Source organism: Oreochromis aureus, linkage group 3, assembly GCF_013358895.1.
Source record: "Oreochromis aureus strain Israel breed Guangdong linkage group 3, ZZ_aureus, whole genome shotgun sequence".
Classification (NCBI taxonomy): Eukaryota; Metazoa; Chordata; class Actinopteri; order Cichliformes; family Cichlidae; genus Oreochromis; species Oreochromis aureus.
The window spans coordinates 57,503,858-57,524,456 of record NC_052944.1 but is presented as its reverse complement, the minus strand read 5'-3'; positions in this window follow the sequence as shown (position 1 = coordinate 57,524,456).

Below are 20,599 nucleotides of genomic sequence, written 5' to 3'. Positions count from 1 at the left end.
CTGTGCTTCATTGTAGGCCATTATTTATATTTATCTTTCATAAAAAAGGGAAAAAAATATTTTTTCCTGTTCAGGGCTGTTTACTCCTCATTTTAACTTCATTTTTACTTCATGCTGACAAACCTAGACTCTGGCCAAATGATGCATTTAATTTTTACATCTAATTAATCAAATAAAGATACAAATATCAATCAAACAGAAAAGATACATTATATATCCAGTGAAACCAGTTTTTGTGATTTCCAACACTTATACATACACTGGACATTTAAACATTTAATAACTACATTTGAACATTTAAACATATTTCAACATGAAATACAGTAAGAGTGCACTCGGATCATCTGCAACCTGGATTTAAAAACTCACTGTAAGCTACATTTATTTTTAGGTTTTTTTGGATGTTGGAGAACCAGAAAATTCATCCACCATTGCTACGATTGCTGTCTGCATTAGTCACACTGCTATCATGTGTAGTATTAAAACCACATAAAGTTTTCCTTTTTTTTTTTAAAGCAACATGTTTTTTTCTCAGAAAGCTCAGAAGCTGCACATGAAACAATAAAACTAATGCTAACATAGACAGGAAACACTACATGTGGCAAGGCAAATTTACTTTGGGATCATCTACCTGCTTCTCATCCTATCCCTTGCATCCTCCTCGTTACACTAGCACTCTTGCTATCCTTCGTCACTCAATCCACAAATCTTCTTTGTGGTCTTCCTCCATCTTCAAAAGCATTTGTCCAGTATATACACTGTATCTCCACTGTTTCCACTTTGCTTTTTTCCCCCACCATTCTAAATCCTACATCACAGCCAACCCTCAATGTTTGACCAAAAAAACCCTCACAAAACATACAACATACCACCTGGGCTCTTTACAGTTAATTTTAACAAACTCTTAAACAATATTACATGAACAGGAATACATTAATAACTAAACCTAACACTGAAGAAGTTCAAAAAGGTTAAAGAAAAAAATTATTCTTTAATAAGCAGGTTGGCTATGCATGGAGCTGCCTTATGCCAGCCAACACAATATTTCAAAATACCTATGATGACAACAGTAGCTCCCATAGCAAAAACAAGTGGCTGAAAAAATGTAGATGGATCACACGCTTCCAATCTCTGGTAAATCTCAAACCCTTCTGGTACTGTTGGTGAGAATTAGAAGAGAGGTGTCAGACATGATCTACAGGGTGGGCCGTTTATATGGATACACCGTAATAAAATGAGAATGGTTGGTGATATTTCTTGATGCATTCTCAATCATCCAGGAAAGTTAATCTCCAAAAGTTGAATCTGTTCATCTGGACGTAACGTTTTGTGGGAGAAACATTTCGTCACTCATCCAAGTGACTTCTTCAGTCTCTGATTCAACTTTTGGAGGTTGGTGATATTAAAGTCCTGTTTGTGGCACATTAGTATATGTGAGGGGGTAAACTCCTCACACCACACCATTGTTTTTCTTGTGACATTACCAATAAGTTTGATGTGTCACATGGCCCTCTTCCTATTGAAAAAACAAAAGTTGTATCCAAGATGGCCGACTTCTAAATGGCCACCATGGTAACCACCCATCTTGAGGAGTTTGCCCCCTCACATATACTAATGTGCCACAAACAGGACTTTAATATCACCAACCATTCCCATGTTATTACGGTGTATCCATATAAATGGCCCACCCTGTACTATTATTGCTTTATGCAGTCTCATCAACAACATGTTTACAGAAAAATACATAAAATTAAATTAAAAGATAAATAAATGCATGTTCCTTTCTCACAACAACAATCTGACACCTGTACTACAAAGCAAGCTTTGGATCTCAAAGTGTCAACTCTGGGTTTTCAGTGTTGAGCTACATTCACAGTCGATTCTGATCAATGAAAAGTTAATGACATTGGATGGCTTCAGATGAGTATAGGCAAAGTAACCTTCAACACAGGTGAGTGTGAGCGGTGAGTGCTTGAAGCTACTACCAATGAGAATGCAGTATGCAGTGTACCACCGAGTGACGTTTTACCTGGAAGTAAATACATTTGAGGTTACCTAGGCAACGGAATTATGGGATGTGTGCATGTAACCGGTCATCTTCAAATCAATGTGCAATGAGTTAATCAATTCCAGTTTGGATGCAGCTTTAGGAAAGCGGTTCACTTCTTATTGGGCTACAACACCACGTGAAACTCAACTGCAGACCTAAGGCTGATCAGTCAGTCATCTGGAAAACAGCATCAGTAAGAAATTCACATTCACTTTATTACTGACTTCATTAGGTACACGATGTTCAGCTGCTCATCAGTTCAGACATCTAGTCACCCATTTTCATAGTTTTAACTGAATGAAACTAGGCACGGGGGAGAAAGGTGATATGAGTGACTGTTAATGTGGCACCAACAGCAATTGGGTTATTTCAGTTTTTCAGAAACTGCTGATCTGCTGGAATATTTCAACACAACCATATCTAAGATTTACTGAGGATATCCACCCTCAAGTGACACCTAGAGGAACAGCAGTTTTTGGCTTCTTTTGAGCACCGGTACACTTTGGACAGGTAGGCAGCCTATCACAGGCCGGCACACAGAACCACAAAAAACATTCATTCTCACATTCACAGCTACAGCCTATTTCGAATCAATAGTCAACAAAGCAAGCAAGTCTTTAGACTCAGGACAGAAGCCAACAATTGGGGGTGGGTTTAAAAATTGATTTCCAGATTAAAATCATTTTTAGTTTGAATACTGCGATATTGATTAATTTTTGATTGATTGATTTTTGTTCCACACAAAGTTGTAAACAAGAAGATGTAAACACTTTATGTTTACAGCTTTGTGTTTACATCTTTACTTCCTGCACAGTGCTCTCTCTCAGTGTACTCAGAGACCACTTTACCATCAAAAATCTCTGTTTATTACACGATTCGCTTACGACTCTGCTGTTGTGTACAGTGCTGTCCACCACTATTTTTTTGTTTGTTTCTTCTTTTAATGACAAAAAAGCCTAATACAGTGGAACCCCGACTTACTTGCTGATTGGCTGAGACTACTTACTTGCAGTGTTGGGTAAGTTACTTTAAATTAGTAACTTAGTTACATTACTAGTTACTTCTCTAAAAAAGTAACTCAGTTACTTCAAGTTACTCATTACTTTCAAAGTAACTAGTTACTAGGGAAAGTAACTTTGGTTTTACTCAGAATTCTCTTGTTAATGTGTTGCTTCCGTAACTGGATACCCAGCCAGACTGCCAGTCTTCTAGCTTGCTTACTTGCCACAAGTGCACTGTGCCACCTACCAATAGAAAGGAAAAATAATGTGCACATTTCCACGAGAGAAATCACGCCTGGACCGTCGTTGACCGCCGCCATGATTCTAGCCTGCTTTTTACATCCAACACAAAAACTGCAGTCGTGGTGCTTTTGATTGTACTCAGAACTTGGAAATTCTGCCTTCTGAATAGGAAGATGTAGGTAACACCAGACTGCAGATGAGCTGCATACAGGGCTGGACTGGGACAAAACAATCGTCCGGGCATTTTGACTAGAGACCGCCCACCATTATAGGAAAAATCATAAAGCCTTTGAATGAAAATAAACACTGTTGTGACAGTGATGTGCACTGTTCTGATGGTATATATGTATCAATCTATCAATTGTTTGTTGTAAGACTCAGATAATTATTTTTTAAAAGCGAGACATTTTAAATGAGAATAATAAAGAAAAGTATTTCCTTGTGCCCCCCTTTCCCTGTTAATGCCCTACCTGGCCCCCCTGGTAACACTTTGCTAGACCCGCCCCTGCACAGTTACCAGCTGTCAGCTACTTAGAAAAGGATCCTGGTGTTATTTGTCTCTCAGAAACAGTTCATAACTTCCTTCAACTCATTCATGTCACCTAAAAGGTAAACCTGTTTCTCCATCACCTGTTCAGCTCTGATGATTCAGTAAGGACATCTCCTGGTTTCATCTGCATGTTTCCTCTCACCAGATAACCAAACCGATATCATGACCAGCAGCTTTACAGCTGTGGCTCCAGAAAACATCAGCTGATACTAGAAATTAATATTAAATAAATTCTAACAACAGCTGATCAAGCTTAAACGTGCTGCTGTTGTTTAACGCGACATCCGCTGGTTTCCTCTTTCTGGCGCAAAGTGGGCGATAAACAAACAAGAGAGAAAAGCCGATCAGCTGATCATTGATCAGTTTCATGATTGAAGTAGAAACGGGAGAGAATGAGAGAAGAAGAGGCAGCTGTGCAGCTTCAGCTTTGTGTCTTTTTCATTGTAGCTGAAGTCCGGGACAAACTGTGTTCCTTTTGACCTCAGTACGAAACGCGTAATATTGAATATTGAATGAATACGAGACGATTCTGTTTTTTAGGGGACGGTTGGCAACTCTAATAATTAACTGTATGAACAAAATAAAGTTCAACATCAGTAACATAGCACCCACCCAGCTGTATAGAAACTCCGTCATGCTAGCTAGCATGCAGTACGAAAATGTCAGCATACCGAAAATAAACTCCACCTAAACTTGGTTTATATCTGACTCCGATAGACTGCAGGTCATAACTTCTTACCTGAAGTTCAGTTCACCTGACACGCTGACCGGCGGCCGCTTCGGGTCTCTCCTCTTGCCTCCCTTTTCCTTCATCCACCTGCTGGCCTCCACCACTTGCTAATGTTATTGAATCTGTGGAAGCTCCGCGATATCCACCACACGAAGTAACGAGTAACGAGCCTATCTAAATCCCAGTAACGAGTAACGCGTTCCTGGTTTTGGCATAATAACTAGTTACCGTGTTCGTTACCACAATAATAACGTAGTTACTGTAACGCGTTACTTAATAACGCGTTAGTCCCAACACTGCTTACTTGTAGGTAGGCTCAGCCAATCAGAGCCAGCGGATTTCGTTACACGGGCATTTTGCCATAATACGGGCAGAAATATTGCCATTCAGTGCTTTCGTAACTTGAATTTTTCGTTAAAAGGGATATTCGTAAGTCAGGGTTCCACTGTATCTTTTACAAATTATGCCCTCTGCTTCACTTCAGCAGCATCAGGTAATGTTCATATGTTGATTCTGGGTTTTCTTCCATTTTTGTTCTACTGCAAAATATTTTTAAGGAGGTAATTTGCTATTCTGTGTTTTATCCTCAGTAACATTGATACAAAGGCATCTGTTGTGATGGTTACACCTCTGATGAAGTCTCACAAGTGTCAGCTTTGTTTTTCTATACAGATATAAAAATATGGGTATGCACTGAGAAATGACCAAAGCATAATAGTTCTGACCGAGTCTAAATTGAATTGAGTCGAATCAAATCAATTCACGACTTTTGAATCAGAATTTAAACAGTAATTAAAATCAGTGACAATACCCAGCCCTTTTAACAGCTAATGTTACAGTTTTCACTCTGTTTGTAAGTCACTCTGCTGACAGTGGACAGAAGCTGTATTTCTGATTGTTTAAAGCAGCTAGATTAATAAACCCAGTGTTGTCTTACTGATTTATTAACCACCTTCATGTGAAACCAAACAAAGGAAAAGATAATCTGGATATGTTGAACTTGTTTTGTAGTACAGGCTCCAGGAAGAAGATTCATTTCTTCTACAAACTCACCCATTGTCAGCTTGATGATTTTGATGGGCGTAGTCTTTAAAATGGCTGCCTTAGAGTTGTTTGTTCCTACCTGGGTGACATGACACTCGTACGTTCCATCATCAGCAAATGTTGTGCCATACAGAAACAATGTCAATTTCCCATTTTGCATGTCTGTATACATGAGACGTACACGGTTCGCATAATGTGGCGGCTGAGTGCTTGGATCAGATGCATTGCTCTGGTAAAAAAGTTCTTTTTCTGGATTCAAGTCAGATCTGATCCACATCACAGCTCCAATGGATTCCTTATTTGGAACCTCGCATGGCAGAATGGCAATTTCTCCAGGTGCAACGAAGACTTTCATTGGTTCTGAAACGGAGAGGAAACAACACAGAACAGTTTAGAGCTAATATGATACCAAACAAACCAGAATACACTGCATGCTAAATATTAAAAAATTACTGAGAATCACATGAGGAGAATAATTTACATTTCCCCACAACACAAATAGAAATCAACTATAAATTTAAACCGGTCACAGTCTAAGGTCCATCTATTAGATCAAGTAACATTGGAAAAAATGTCTCTCTCCCTCAAACAGAAACTTACATTACAGAATTACACTAACATGCTCCAGAGTGGTCAAATGTCACTCAGGTTCCTATTTTTTGGATCATGGTTCATTGTTGCTCATGTCACTCTTAACATTTCTGTTTTGTTATATTAATTTCTACATTCTTCATGTCCTTTTATCTTACAAATTACTAAAAGAGTAGTTGTAAAAGAACAAACTGATCATCTGAAGAGATTTCAGAGCTCACAGTACAGAAACAGCTTTAGTGAAGGTTTAAAAAGGTTTAAGGTTCTTATGGCCTCTGACAGTGGATTCATCTCTGTGCTTGACCTACTAGAACTAAATGCAGTGTTCAGTACTGTTGACTGTAATATTTTATTAGGGTGTGTTAGGGTTCAATGTTGAGAGATGAATCCATAAATAACCACAGATCCAGGCGTGTGCAATTAGACAGTATTTTAATAAACACATGTGTGAGTTCAACCGCTGTGCAGATTTCAGCGTCGAACTGAACTTACAATCATGAGACAAGGTTTTATATAGGTACAATAACAAAGCCCCCCTCTTTTACAAAAATAGACAATAGTACAGCTTACGTCAATCCAAACCACAAAATGTTCCATGACCTTAACATCGCTCTAAAAACATTGTCTTCGGTCGGTATTGCTTCCCCTCTTCGCTGTCGCCGTCTGGTGCACTTCCTCTAAGTACGTCGGCACACTTCTGCATTTCTGCCCTACCAAAATAGATCTACCATGGTGTGTATGTGTCCGCAGTGTATGCTAAGTACGTGTCATGACCTGTCACTATTTGTCTGTCTGTACGTGCAGAGTTTGCATCTGCTTTCTGAACCTTAGTTGACCTCAACTTAAGCAACCAACCAGGCAAAGGCCATCCTGTGTGTAATGATCTTGACTTATATGTGAAATATATAAACAACTGTTTCAGTCTACCCCAACTACTTAAGGCTTAATCCGCAGTGTGCATACTAAACACCCTTGCACTTAAACTCTGGCTTCAGTTTCACTTCTGCAAAAGTATGCTCTGCAGACGCATTTCCTGTCTCATTTTGGCACAGAGAGTATTTTCCTGTCTCTGCCCTCTACACAGAGATCATAAAAGCATTAATAACATTTAAATTATAGATTCAACTCAACCATTTAACATGGTTCTTCTTTGGACCTGTAATAAAGACTAATATAATACCAATATATTTGAACATCTGAATGCATCTGAATGCAACATCACTATTAACATGAAATGTTAATGATGATTATAAAAATAGCAGCAAATAATAGCAGTAAAATATTTCTCCTCTCGATACTCCCACTCTCGACCTCTGGCACACCAGAGGTCGCCATACATTATGTTGGGTCACTCCTTGGCCCATTCAACTGTTTCCTGTCCACCCCTGACGTCATGGACATTTAGGATCACTGTTCTTAGCTCTGACCCTCTCTTGGCATCCTGTGACTTAACCAATCAGACAACCTCATGTCATCTAGGTGGTCTTAGTTATAAAATGCCCGCTCCCACTTGAGAACACTTCATGCTTAAGTGGTCTCTGCTCCTCTTCTGGGTCCCACTCTAGTGGAACTCTGGCCACCTGCAAAGGAAACAAAACACTTTCTCCCTAGTACGGCTTCCCTGCCTTATGTCCCTCAGTTGTCTTCTTTATTCAAACCTAATGTTACTCAACCTAATGTTACTCAAAACATGAACCTAATTACGTATTTGGTCTTTCGACATCTATTTTCATATCTTATTCAACATTACTCAGCATTTGTGAACCTCTGAAAGCGTTGTCTTTAAGAGAATCGAAGGAAGCACGTCTCTGCATGTGCTTCCTCTTTGCTCCTTATCTGATCATCAACATCCTGTGCACAAAACTGTCCCTGCTGCAAGGGCCTACCTCTCATCTAAAGTCACCTCTCACAAGAAAAATCCTAAACACTTATTCTACTAAAGGATCAAAGAAAAAACAACCACTTTAATCACTAAGTGTAAGCACATAGTTAATTGCTCCTAGATAAACTTCATCATAGCTAAAAGCTGAACTCTAACTGTATTTTGAACTCCCATTTCCTGGGTGATAACCTGTTTGAATATATCATTTTATTTCATTTTGCTGCTTTTAATGTAATGACTCCTTCTAACTTAAACTTTATCAGACTTAACCAACATATATAAGCTTTCTCCCTTTGCTTCTGTTTTAAACAACAACTTTTTTACTTCAACAAGCATTTGTTATTCTGTAACTGCATTTTATATAAGAGGACTAATTTAGAACTGCATGTGTTATCTCCATATTTTACATGTCACCCAGTTTAGTTACAAACGAAACTCCTATTCAATTAAATGCTAAATGGATTTCAGGCCTTTTGCCTGGAATCAATACTGTCAGGTCTTAATGAACTCTATATGTCTGTAAGCGTGTGCAATCCTTCAAAACTCAGGTCATTCTCACAGTAGATTGGCTAATCATAACGTTAACCAAAAGTTTGTGACCCTCAAGAGACGACTCTCTGAGCCACAACTCCGTCAAAGGCACAAAAATGCAATGTGTATGAAAAAATCCTTTCTACATATATAATCTCCAATATTATTCATTTGAGTCAGCGAGACTTTTAACATCCTCATAAAAGCTCTCCTCTACCCTAGAAATAAATCTATTTACTATCTGTTTCTAAAGCCTACATTATAACAACATTCTAGCATTATGTCACTGTTACAACTTATCCTAAAATCAAAAGAAATCCCACATTTTCTACTCATAAAATCTTCACTATCTTCCCCAAAGCATATCCTTTATTCCCACAATTTCCCTTTAAGTTTGGTGTACAACTTCTTATTAACCCCAGCAATTTATCTTCTAAACAGGATTCAGTTCATTTTACTCCTTTCTTTAGAATTAACAATCTCCGCCTCAGTTTTACTATATCTAGATTATCAAACAACCCCAATCGTTATAAAATCCTAGTAAAACCCCTTTCAAATTAAACAAATTAAATCTTAAATCCCTCTCTTTTTTGACACATCTCATGTGGCAAAAAACTCAACATGCTCCACCCAAGCTTAACCAATCAAAAGGAAAAAAGGTTAGTCATTTCATTTCTCAGAACAGCTCAGCAATTCTCCTCTCCGGTGTTTTGCTCCAGCCCTGAAAACCTGTGTTTAAGGAACAAAATCAATTTAATCATCATGTCAAATCTCCTCCAACTCGTTGCTCCATGGAAAGTCTGGATCCTTGGAATTTCCTGAAAACAAAACCTGTGCCTTACATTTCATACTCAACTCTCCCTTTATGATCTAGTCTGTGTCATGACAAAAATAACCTTAAACAAAACAGTTATTAATCCTGAGTTACCTCAGTTAATGGTAACTTGAATCTCATCAAACAATGTTTCCCCTTTTAGCATTTAGCATTCTATAGTGTAATAACATAATCCAACCCCAGTAAATAATTTTCTCAAAACAAACATCAATATCCCAAAATCAGCATCCCCAGATTTAAGTCTCCCACTTGTCCTGTTTGTCAACCTTTTATTTGTTTCCCCTCTTGGTCCCATCACTCACATTCACTCCCATGCATTCACACATGATATTTTTTGCTGATCTGCAGCCTTCTGCGCACGTCATCAGATGCTCCACATCAGCAAAATGAGCTCAATCATTTGTTTTATTTCGTTTTCCTTTTTAGGAAAATAGTTCTCTATACTTTTGACTGGATTGACACGCTGCAATCCATTTTTAGACAGAGACTTGCCGCCAATCAGTCTCTGATTGTAATCAATTATAATTCTGTAAAGCCCACCTGATTTTCAGACTTGGTAATTTTGTCAGCGCCGTCCGTTCACTCTCTTCCAGGCCTGCTTAGAACAAAATGAAAAAGAGAGCTGATTATTAGCTCATCAAAGTACAAAACAAAATCACCTGACAGGTTTTTTTCTCTAAGTGCACTGTTACAAAACTATGGGCCCCTTTAGACATGTCCATGTTTATCAAAACTCCCTCTCTTGAAATAGAAACAACAGCCTCAAAAATCTAAAACAATCTTAAATTTCACCCGTTCAACACACCGAAAACCTCGCCAAAAGCTACACCGTTTCGTACACAACAATAACCCGGTTAAGCACTTTACCATACTCAGATTCAGCCTAACACCTTACAACAATGTGTCAACACTAATTTATAAACCTCCTAATCAAATTTGCACCTCTGAACAATCTACCCTCCTTTAAGGCCTCAATCACACACACACACAGGAAGTGTTAAGAAAAAATGAAGAGAGGAAGTGTCTCTGCTCATAGACTCACAGCTCAACTGCCAACTTGACAAGAAAAATACATGTTTACACCTTATCACATTATTGAACGATTTTCATATTCTTTCTATACTAATCACTTACTTTGATCAATCCGTGCAAGAGCACTCCTGAGTCACTCGTATAGACACTTTTCTTTTGTTTTTTCCATCTATTTTTATGAACCATTCACACCATTCTCTCACTCATACAAGCAGCAAGCAGATCTTCATTGCATATGCTTATGTTCTTAGCCAGGTTTTTAATCAATATCTGTTCATTAAGCTTCAGGAGCTTGTCTTTATAAGGTTAATGCATTTTCTGTTTGTGTGTGTATGGGTATATGTTATTTTGCATCTATGACTTCACAGTCTCCCAGACTTCTTCCCAACTCTCCAGTTAAGCAGTCAGTTTTCTTTTTCCCCGAGTTACTAACCCACATTTTGATTTCCCACCTTAAATTACCGCCCTCCTGGTCTTCAGCCAGGAGCTGGGGCTTGCTTTTCAGGTTCCTGGACACATCATGCTGTGAGCAATTCAACCAGAAACTTGCCTTAACTTATCCATAGATGTTAACCTCTAACTTTCTTCCGACTGCTGGATCTGGAGAGCCGGTCCAAGTCTGCTTTACTCCTGAAAATAACAAAACTAAGACATTTTCATTATTATCACCAGTGGTTAAATAACCCATTTCTCTATCTCCGATCAGAAACACCAATTATGCCAGGCATGTAAGCGTGTTCTTCCCTGCATTTTATGTTAATTGGGTGTAAACTGCTTCTTCATTAAATTAATTCATTGAGTTCTTCGTTGCCTTGCGATGTATTCATGTTAATGTACACTACGTGTAAGCTGTTTCTTCATTGCATCCTATATATTCATATTTAATTTATGCATTTCACCACTGAGCTTTAGATTCAAACTATCTCACTTCTGATTCATTTCAAAATAATCTCACATGTAACAATTTGTATGTGTGTTTTCTATTCGTTAAGGTAATGACAATTATTTTCGTTCATTATTCTTACCTTTTCTAATGTTTACCTCTTTGTTATGCTGTAGTGGACATCCCTAAACAATTCATGAGTTCAGGTTTCAATTTTCAATCCAATTATATCCTATATTCTCGCAGTCAAACTCGTCCAGCTTCATCTCTCACTGGTCCTCTCTGCACAATGTCCTGTTCGGGCTTCAAAGCTCCAGCAAACACAGTCTCAACTCAGCTGTTGTCTTCTTCTCTGTTTCTTTACAGTCTTTCTTTCAGATTAAGTCCCAGCATGGCAGAATATCACCAATGTCCAGTGCTCTTCCACAATTCTTTATCCCACTGTTCAACTGCCCAGCCTGTATTTTCACAGTACATGTTACATTACTCTTACATGCTGCTGCTGGTCGTCAGTCGTCATCAGTGTTACTGGATCAGTGGCACTGTCGTTTGCCTGCTGTATTCAAGTTCACGATGTTCTATCAGTCTTCATCAGGCGATTGACTGTCCTTTGAACTTCTTCTCCGCTTCAGGGACCAAGTGAGAGATCCAGTCGACAATTTTGAGCCAAAACTGGCTTATTCTCCCAATTCTTTTAATCTACTTTTCTGCTGCTGAACTCAAGGTTACAATGTTGAGAGAGTCCACCTGTATTGACACACTAAAGCATACAATTAGTAATATATTCATTTTTCTTAAAGGCTTCATTTGCTCCATGGGCCTCGTCTGTCTCTCTGTGTTCTTTCTGTACACACTCAGTTCCCATATATGGGCATGCACAGTTCCTGTTCACTATTTCCTGTCGCTGCAGCCCCGGTACACAGAGCAATATTTCCTGTTCCTCAAACTAATCTAACTCCTTTTTTTTTTTTGTTTTCTTGAATTAAAAACACTTTCAAACTTTAGCACATCCTACTTTTCATCACACAAGAAATATATTTCACACTCCTTTATTCCATACACACCTTTTAAATGCTCTAACCTCTTTCAGACGCCATAAATCGTCTCACACGCACTGCCTTTCTCTCTCTCAAACTTCCCCTTTTCACTTACTCAGACAAATCACCCAGTCACTCAAATCAAATACTGACAGCATTCACACAGTTAAAATCACACAAAATACGCTTTCATACGAGTATTTTGGACATGCCTTCCATGATCAGAAAGAGCAAGTCAAAAGAAAAAGAAAAAAACTGAAACCTCTCATCGCCCTCGCAGCTCCTCCCCACACACACATAACTGAAAAATAAAACACACCAACATTTATGGCTCACGAAATATACATCTATCAAAATTCAGTCATTATCTAATCATTTTCTATACATCCACACTAATATATTCAAACTGTATTTACACTCTCATAATAAGCAAAACCAACCTCTTATATACAGGCATTTAGCAAAAAGCTCTCAGTCCTCTCGAAATTGAAACCACCCTCTCTGCGCGTCACTGCTGCTCATTTGCATTTACACACACCATCCGTGCACATCCGGCTGTGCATCGCTGACACAGAGACTGATCTTACTCCTAGATCTCATATTTTATATTACAGACGTCTTTAATTACAACTGCACAGATTTTTTAGGCCTTGTCGCTCCTACAAATTTCGAAAATTTTCCATAACCGACTCGAACGGGCAAACCTTCAGGTTTTTTGCGACCAATTTAACAGACCAGACTCGAACTGCTCTGTCCAGATTTCTAGCCCTAACTTAATTTACCAGTAGCCAAATAAGCGCAAGAATAGGGACTTGAACCCCTAGCAATTTTGGAAGTTCCCAGTTTTCCCGGCTTGTCGTGCCGTACTATCCCATTAGTCGCCGCTAGGTCAAGGATAAACGTCTTTATCCAGGAGGGAGCGTTACCTCCGAGAAAGTTCTTCAGGGTTGCATAACCAATGGGACTTGAACCCACACAATGACCAAATTCCCTATCATTCTAAGAGTTCACTTAGCAGCTCCAACTGCTTTAATTCTCTTTTCATTCCTTTATTCTCATTACTCAGTACTGTCACTTATACTTCATTATCATTACTTCAACCGGTAAACTTCATCAAAATTTCGCCAAAATTAAAAAACAGACATTCACCAGTAATTTTCAGTGAGTAGACTTTAATTTGACATGTCCAATCTAGCACATTTTGGAAAATTCAACAGGTATGTGCCTTACCTTTGTTTTAAGCCGGCTTGTCTCTCACTTCAGACCACTGACTCCTATCTGCCCATCCAATCACCACAGACCCTGGATCTCTCCATCTACACCAAAATTATTCCCTCTCTCTCACCGGAACGAGCCCCCAAATGTTAGGGTTCAATGTTGAGAGATGAATCCATAAATAACCACAGATCCAGGCGTGTGCAATTAGACAGTATTTTAATAAACACATGTGTGAGTTCAACCGCTGTGCAGATTTCAGCGTCGAACTGAACTTACAATCATGAGACAAGGTTTTATATAGGTACAATAACAAAGCCCCTCTTTACAAAAATAGACAATAGTACAGCTTACGTCAATCCAAACCACAAAATGTTCCATGACCTTAACATCGCTCTAAAAACATTGTCTTCGGTCGGTGCTTCCCTCTTTCGCTGTCGCCGTCTGGTGCACTTCCTCTAAGCACGCCGGCACACTTCTGCATTTCTGCCCTACCAAAATAGATCTACCATGGTGTGTATGTGTCCGCAGTGTATGCTAAGTACGTGTCATGACCTGTCACTATTTGTCTGTCTGTACGTGCAGAGTTTGCATCTGCTTTCTGAACCTTAGTTGACCTCAACTTAAGCAACCAACCAGGCAAAGGCCATCCTGTGTGTAATGATCTTGACTTATATGTGAAATATATAAACAACTGTTTCAGTCTACCCCAACTACTTAAGGCTTAATCCGCAGTGTGCATACTAAACACCCTTGCACTTAAACTCTGGCTTCAGTTTCACTTCTGCAAAAGTATGCTCTGCAGACGCATTTCCTGTCTCATTTTGGCACAGAGAGTATTTTCCTGTCTCTGCCCTCTACACAGAGATCATAAAAGCATTAATAACATTTAAATTATAGATTCAACTCAACCATTTAACATGGTTCTTCTTTGGACCTGTAATAAAGACTAATATAATACCAATATATTTGAACATCTGAATGCATCTGAATGCAACATCACTATTAACATGAAATGTTAATGATGATTATAAAAATAGCAGCAAATAATAGCAGTAAAATATTTCTCCTCTCGATAGGTGATTAGAGGATAATGTAGGTATTGCAGGTACTGCACTCCAGTGGTTTTCACAAAGGACTACATAAAGTGCAATACAGTGGTCCCTCGCTATAACGCGGTTCACCTTTCCCGGCCTCGCTGTTTCGCAGACTTTTTTGGGGTGTCATTTTGCATGCTGTTTTTTGTTTTTTTGGGGGTTTTTTTACAGTGCAATGTGTTCTGTGTCCTGATTGGCTGTAGACCATTGTCAATCAATCTCCTCCGTGCCATGTCTCCAGTACAGTACAGAATGCGTTCAGCTTGTCAATAATCTGGCAGTGTCACCCTCAAGTGCTGTACAGTATGTTTGTAAGTTTTCGCCCCAACAAACACAACAATGTAGACGAAACGTTTTGCACCATCAAAGGTACCTGCGCTAGCACCCAAAAGGCAGAGGAAGATGCTAATCATCGCACAAAAAGTTAGACTTCTGGACAAGCTAAAGGAAGGTAGAAGTTACCATATATTGTGAGGCGCATTATGCAAAACAAAACAGTCAGATAAGTCAAACTTTACTCAACTCATTCTTCTTGCTTCCTCTACTTCCGTTCCATTGATTCATTAATGTTGAATTCTCTGGCAGCTGCTCTATTCCCACGTTCTGGACCTGAAAACAGGGTTTGATCTTTGGTTTCACTCTATAATATTGGACTTATTTTTCTATCAAGGTTTGAACTTTGAGAGTGTTTAAACAAGAGAGAAAAGTGTGAAAATGTTCAAGCCTGTCTGAGAAAAGTGTATAAAGTGTGTAGTGAGGGGTTTTACAGCCTTAAAACAAATATAAAATTGTAAAAAAAATAAATAAATAAAGCTGACTATGCAGATTTCACCTATCGCGGGTCATTTTTAGAACGCAACTCCTTCGATGAACGAGCAACCACTGTATGCAAAAATTGCAAAAAAACAAAACAAAGACAGTCCAACACCAGGCACAACAGACTGATACAGTCACAAGACAGTGCAGACACCGCAACAATGACAGTGGGTTGTGCAAAAGACTGAGCACTGTGTGTGTATGAGATTGGGCAGATAAGTGCTTGAAGTAGTGACCAGTATGAACGTTTTTGTGTGTGTGTGTCAGTCCACTCACTGAGTGTTCAGGAGTCTGACATGGGGGAAGAAACTGTTTCGCAGTCTGGCAATGAGGGCCCGGTACCTCTGGTACCTCTTGCCAGATGGCAGCAGGGTAAATAGTGTGTGTGAGGGGTGTGTGGGGACTTCCACAACTGTGGTTGCTTTGCAGATGCAGCAGGTGGTATAAATGTCTATGATGGAGGGAAGTGAGGCTCTGTGGTAAAGGCTGTGTAAATTCCAATAAAACTGAGGTTATTGTACTCGGCCCTGAAAATCTTAGAAATATGGTATCTAACCAGATTCTTACTCTGGATGGCATTACCTTGGCCTCCAGTAACACTGTGAGAAACCTTGGAGTCATTTTTGACCAAGACATGTCCTTCAATGCACATATTAAGCAAATATGGAGGACTGCTTTCTTCCTTCTTCTTTTGCACAATATCTCTAACATTAGAAATATCCTGTCTCACAGTGATGCTGAAAAACTAGTTCATGTATTTATTACTTCTAGACTGGACTGCTGTTATTCATTATTATCAGGATGTCCTAACAGCTCCCTGAAAGGCCTTCACTTAATTCAAAATGCTGCAGTAAGAGTAAATAATCAGGCCCCATCTTATCTTAATGACCTTGTAGTACCATATCACCCTATTAGAGCACTTCGCTCTCGCACTGCAGGCTTACTTGTTGTTCCTAGAGTATTTAAAAGTAGTATGGGAGCCAGCCTTCATGCCCATCTTCTGTGGATTCAGCTCCCAGTTTGGATCAGATGACCCTAAATCCTCTCTTATTTATGCTGGATATTTTTAAACACCTTTCTCCATTTAATTATTAGTTATTATTAATCTTTGGCACTCTTCCGCAGCATCTTACCCCCTCACCCAGAACTGGTCATGGCATGTGGCCGCCCCTCCCTGAGATTGATTCTGCTGGAGGTTTCTTCCTGTTAATATTTTTTTCTTCCCACTGTCACCAAAGTGCTCGCTCACAGGGGGTCATATATCATATTTTCTCTGTTGTCTTTGTATTATTGTAGAGTCTTTACCTAAATTGCCTCAATGCAACTGTTGTTGTGACTATATAAATAAAGTTGAATTTAATTGAATTACTGGTGACATCAATTTGGTCATGTCAATATTTCTGATTGTTTAAAGCAGCTAGATTAATAAACCCAGTGTTGACTTACTGATTTAATAACCACCTTCATGTGAAGCTAAATAAAGGAAAAGATCATCTGGCTATGTTGAACTTGTTTTGTAGTACAGGCTCCAGGAAGAGGATTAATTTCTTCTACAAACTCACCCATTGTCAGATTGACAGTGTTGATTGGCTTGGTCTTCAAAATGGCCGCCTTAGAGTTGTTTGTTCCTGTCTGGGCGACATGACACTCATACGTTCCAATCTCAGCAAATGTTGCTTCCACTATAAACAAAGACGATTCACCATCCTCCAGCAGATGTATGCGTCTCAGAGAAGGTGACTTCTGAGTGTCTGGATCAGATGCATTGCTCTGGTAAAAAAATACATATTTTGAATTCAGGTAAGACCTGGTCCACATCACAGCCCCAATTGATTGATCATTTGGAACGTAACATGGCAGAATGACATTATCTCCAGGCAAAATGTTGAGGGTTGAGGAGTCTGAAAGAGACAGAAAATACAACACTGACCAGTAAGCTGGAGTTACAGCTAATATGATACCAAACAAACCAGAATACACTGCATGCTGAATATTAATAAAGTTACTGAGAATCACATGAGGAGAATAATTTAGATTCCCCACAACACAAATAGAAATCAAATATAAATTTAAACCTTTTACATGTAAGAATCCATTAGATCATGTAACACTGGAAAAGATGTCTCCCTCCCTCAAACAGAAACTTCCCACTCAGTTATTTTTGTACACATGTTACATTGCAGCAAAAAAAACCCTGAAATATTTGGTTCCAGCAGCCTCCTGTCAAAAGCTTTTAGACCCTACATGATGCGTCTCAGATAGAATGAGTCACCCAGTTCACATCAAATCTACAGGTACCATTAGAGTTACCTGTACCTGAGCTGGACTGCAGTAAACATAGTTTAAATGAAAATCATATGTGAGCTTTAGACACAATCAGGTAAAGAGTGTAGTTGAAAGTATGGAAATAATTCAAAGACAAAGCATCAATGTAATTAACAAAAGAAAAAGCCTCTCCTCTCCCATCATCAATTTGCCTGAAAAAAATTCTACAGAGAAAACACTCTTATAACACTAATAGAAAATGTCTAAATAAATACAAAAATGTAAAAAATCAATTTTCAGACAATAAGAGAGTACACTATATTATATTGACAGAAACTAGAATGATTTCAGTTTCTGTGAACACCTGGGGAATATCACACTGAAGTTGCACTTTTATACTTTTAAGCTTTAATATCTGTAAAACCATTAACAATGATTTGCAGAGTTTAACTAGAAGTTTATGCCTTTAAATATGGAAATTTGTGCATAAAATCTCAATCCCCTACTTACTACACTGTGATTTTGAGAGTCTTTGAAATCTGCTGTCAGAGATGGGACATCCAATAATTTTTGAATTTCCAGTATCCATCTTTCTGTGTGAGCTTCACCTCTGAGAGTTCACATTCATACAGCCATGCGATGTCCCTTAATGTGTTTTTTTAGATAATAGAATTTTAAAATAGCCTCTACAAAGAGTCATATCAGCAAAATGTCTAAAAACACCCTGATACCTGCTCATATGTAATTGAACATTTAATTTTTTCAAACAAAAACATTATTACAACAGGGACCTAAAAGTTTGCATAATGTACATTGAGAAGTTTATATTTGTCTTAATTTTTTCAGGCAAATCTGGGATGATCGGGTGAGAGGTATTTAATGATCCCCAAACTGAAAATCACTTGAATTAAAAGCCTTCCCAGCTGAGAGTATCTTCACAGATCCAACAGAAACATGTCTCATCACTTTTGATATTTTTATTTTCATGATAAAAAATAAAAAAATATTTCAGGATTCCCCCTTTAATGCCTATTAAGGAAAATTGATCTTGGTCAATGAGTTTCGATGAAAAGATCAACATTGTGCTCCATGTTGAAAAGCATTCTGAGTTTTTCTTCTGCATTTGATTCAAATTGAGGCTCTGCTGTTTAGATATTTTTGTCCTGGTGATTCCTGATAGATGCTTCAGATGGTTTTCATTACTCACACGTGTGAACTTAACACCTGTCTGTCCTCCACCTGTTGATATTTATCACTAAGACAAAAATGCTCTGTCAAAATCCACACACTAAGTGCAGCACACGAAGTATCTAACAGGAGAAATACGCATCTCTGTATGTACATGTGTCGCTGCTGACTACAAGTCTGACATCAGACATTCAGCCAAAAGAGCTGATTTACATCATTCTAATGAAAAACCTCACCTCCAGAAGATGATGATGGTGACAGACAAAGGAGAATCAAACCCAGCACGGCTCTTCTGGACATGTTCATCTTAGTCGGCAGTAGCAGTAACATCTGAAGAGCTGCTTCTTCTTCGTGCGTTAGGGTGCTGTGAGCACTTGTACTCTTGTCTAACTGGACACAGTCTCCACTGTTCAATCGCAGGTTTTCTGCTTCAGCCCATCTGCCTCATCCTTCAGACTGGATGCAGAGTTGGAGGTTTGCTGCTCTCTACTGTTCATCTGTGAACTGCCTAAATCCACATTCAGCTATTATTATATCAACATTGAAAGTGCACGAAATGGGGAGGGAGACTGCACATAAGATCAGATTTCTTAGTTTTTCCATATTTGAGACACTTGCATGTTTGAAATCCTCAAACAAATGTTAATATTTGGCAAGTATAATCCAAGGAAAAAGAAAATGCAGCTTTGAAATGATGATTTCATTTGTTAAGGGGAAAAAAGTTGTCCTACCTTCCTGGGACCTGTAACAGTCACAATGGTGTGGTGTCCCTTTAAGACACCCAAGTCGAGGGTTGATGGTGTCATCAGTTTGTGCCACTGCTCTCTCTCTCTCTGTGATTCTCTGGACATGTGCTTGCACGCTAGTGCATGAGGAGAGACCTTTCTTTTGTTTTTCTTTTTGTTTGCAACGTATGGGTTGTATGAACACTGGGCGTTATGTTGTTGAGCCACAGCCGTTCAGCCGGGCTTTTATATGGTTGTTGAAGATGGCGTATTAAAGAACCACCGTGGATTACCGATACCAGCGTGGGTGTGTGTTCTTCTGACTAGCCTGCTAGGTGTTTTGCCGCCTCCTCTCAACCGCAACACAACCCAACGTTACAGACCACATGAAGAAGTAATCCTCTCCCAAACCTGGTACATGGTTATGTTACTACTGGCAGGGGCAATCAAACATTAGTAATAACTGTTAATGAGTCTTTCACATCACTGTGGAGGAATTTTACCCACTCTGCTTTGCACAATATGCAGCAAACTGAGAAACCAGGAGGAGGCTAAACACTTTTTACAGCACTGTGAATTGATTTACCGCCCTTTAATGTAAGCAAGATATACTTTATCTATGCTAGAAAATGAGATTTATATGTTTAATAACGATTTTTAAAAATAGTTGAGCGTTGAATTACACACACAGACAGCAGGGGGCGTCTGTTTCTGCTGTGATGAACACCATACAGGCAAAAGGAGATCATACTAAAGAATGTTGACTGACTCTTAGTCAGTGAGACAGAATCACTCATTTCAGAGCAGAGGATAGCACTGCCTTGCATGAACTTCATAACAAACATTCATAAAGCTGCTTGCAAATCAGGTAAAGACTTCAGTTC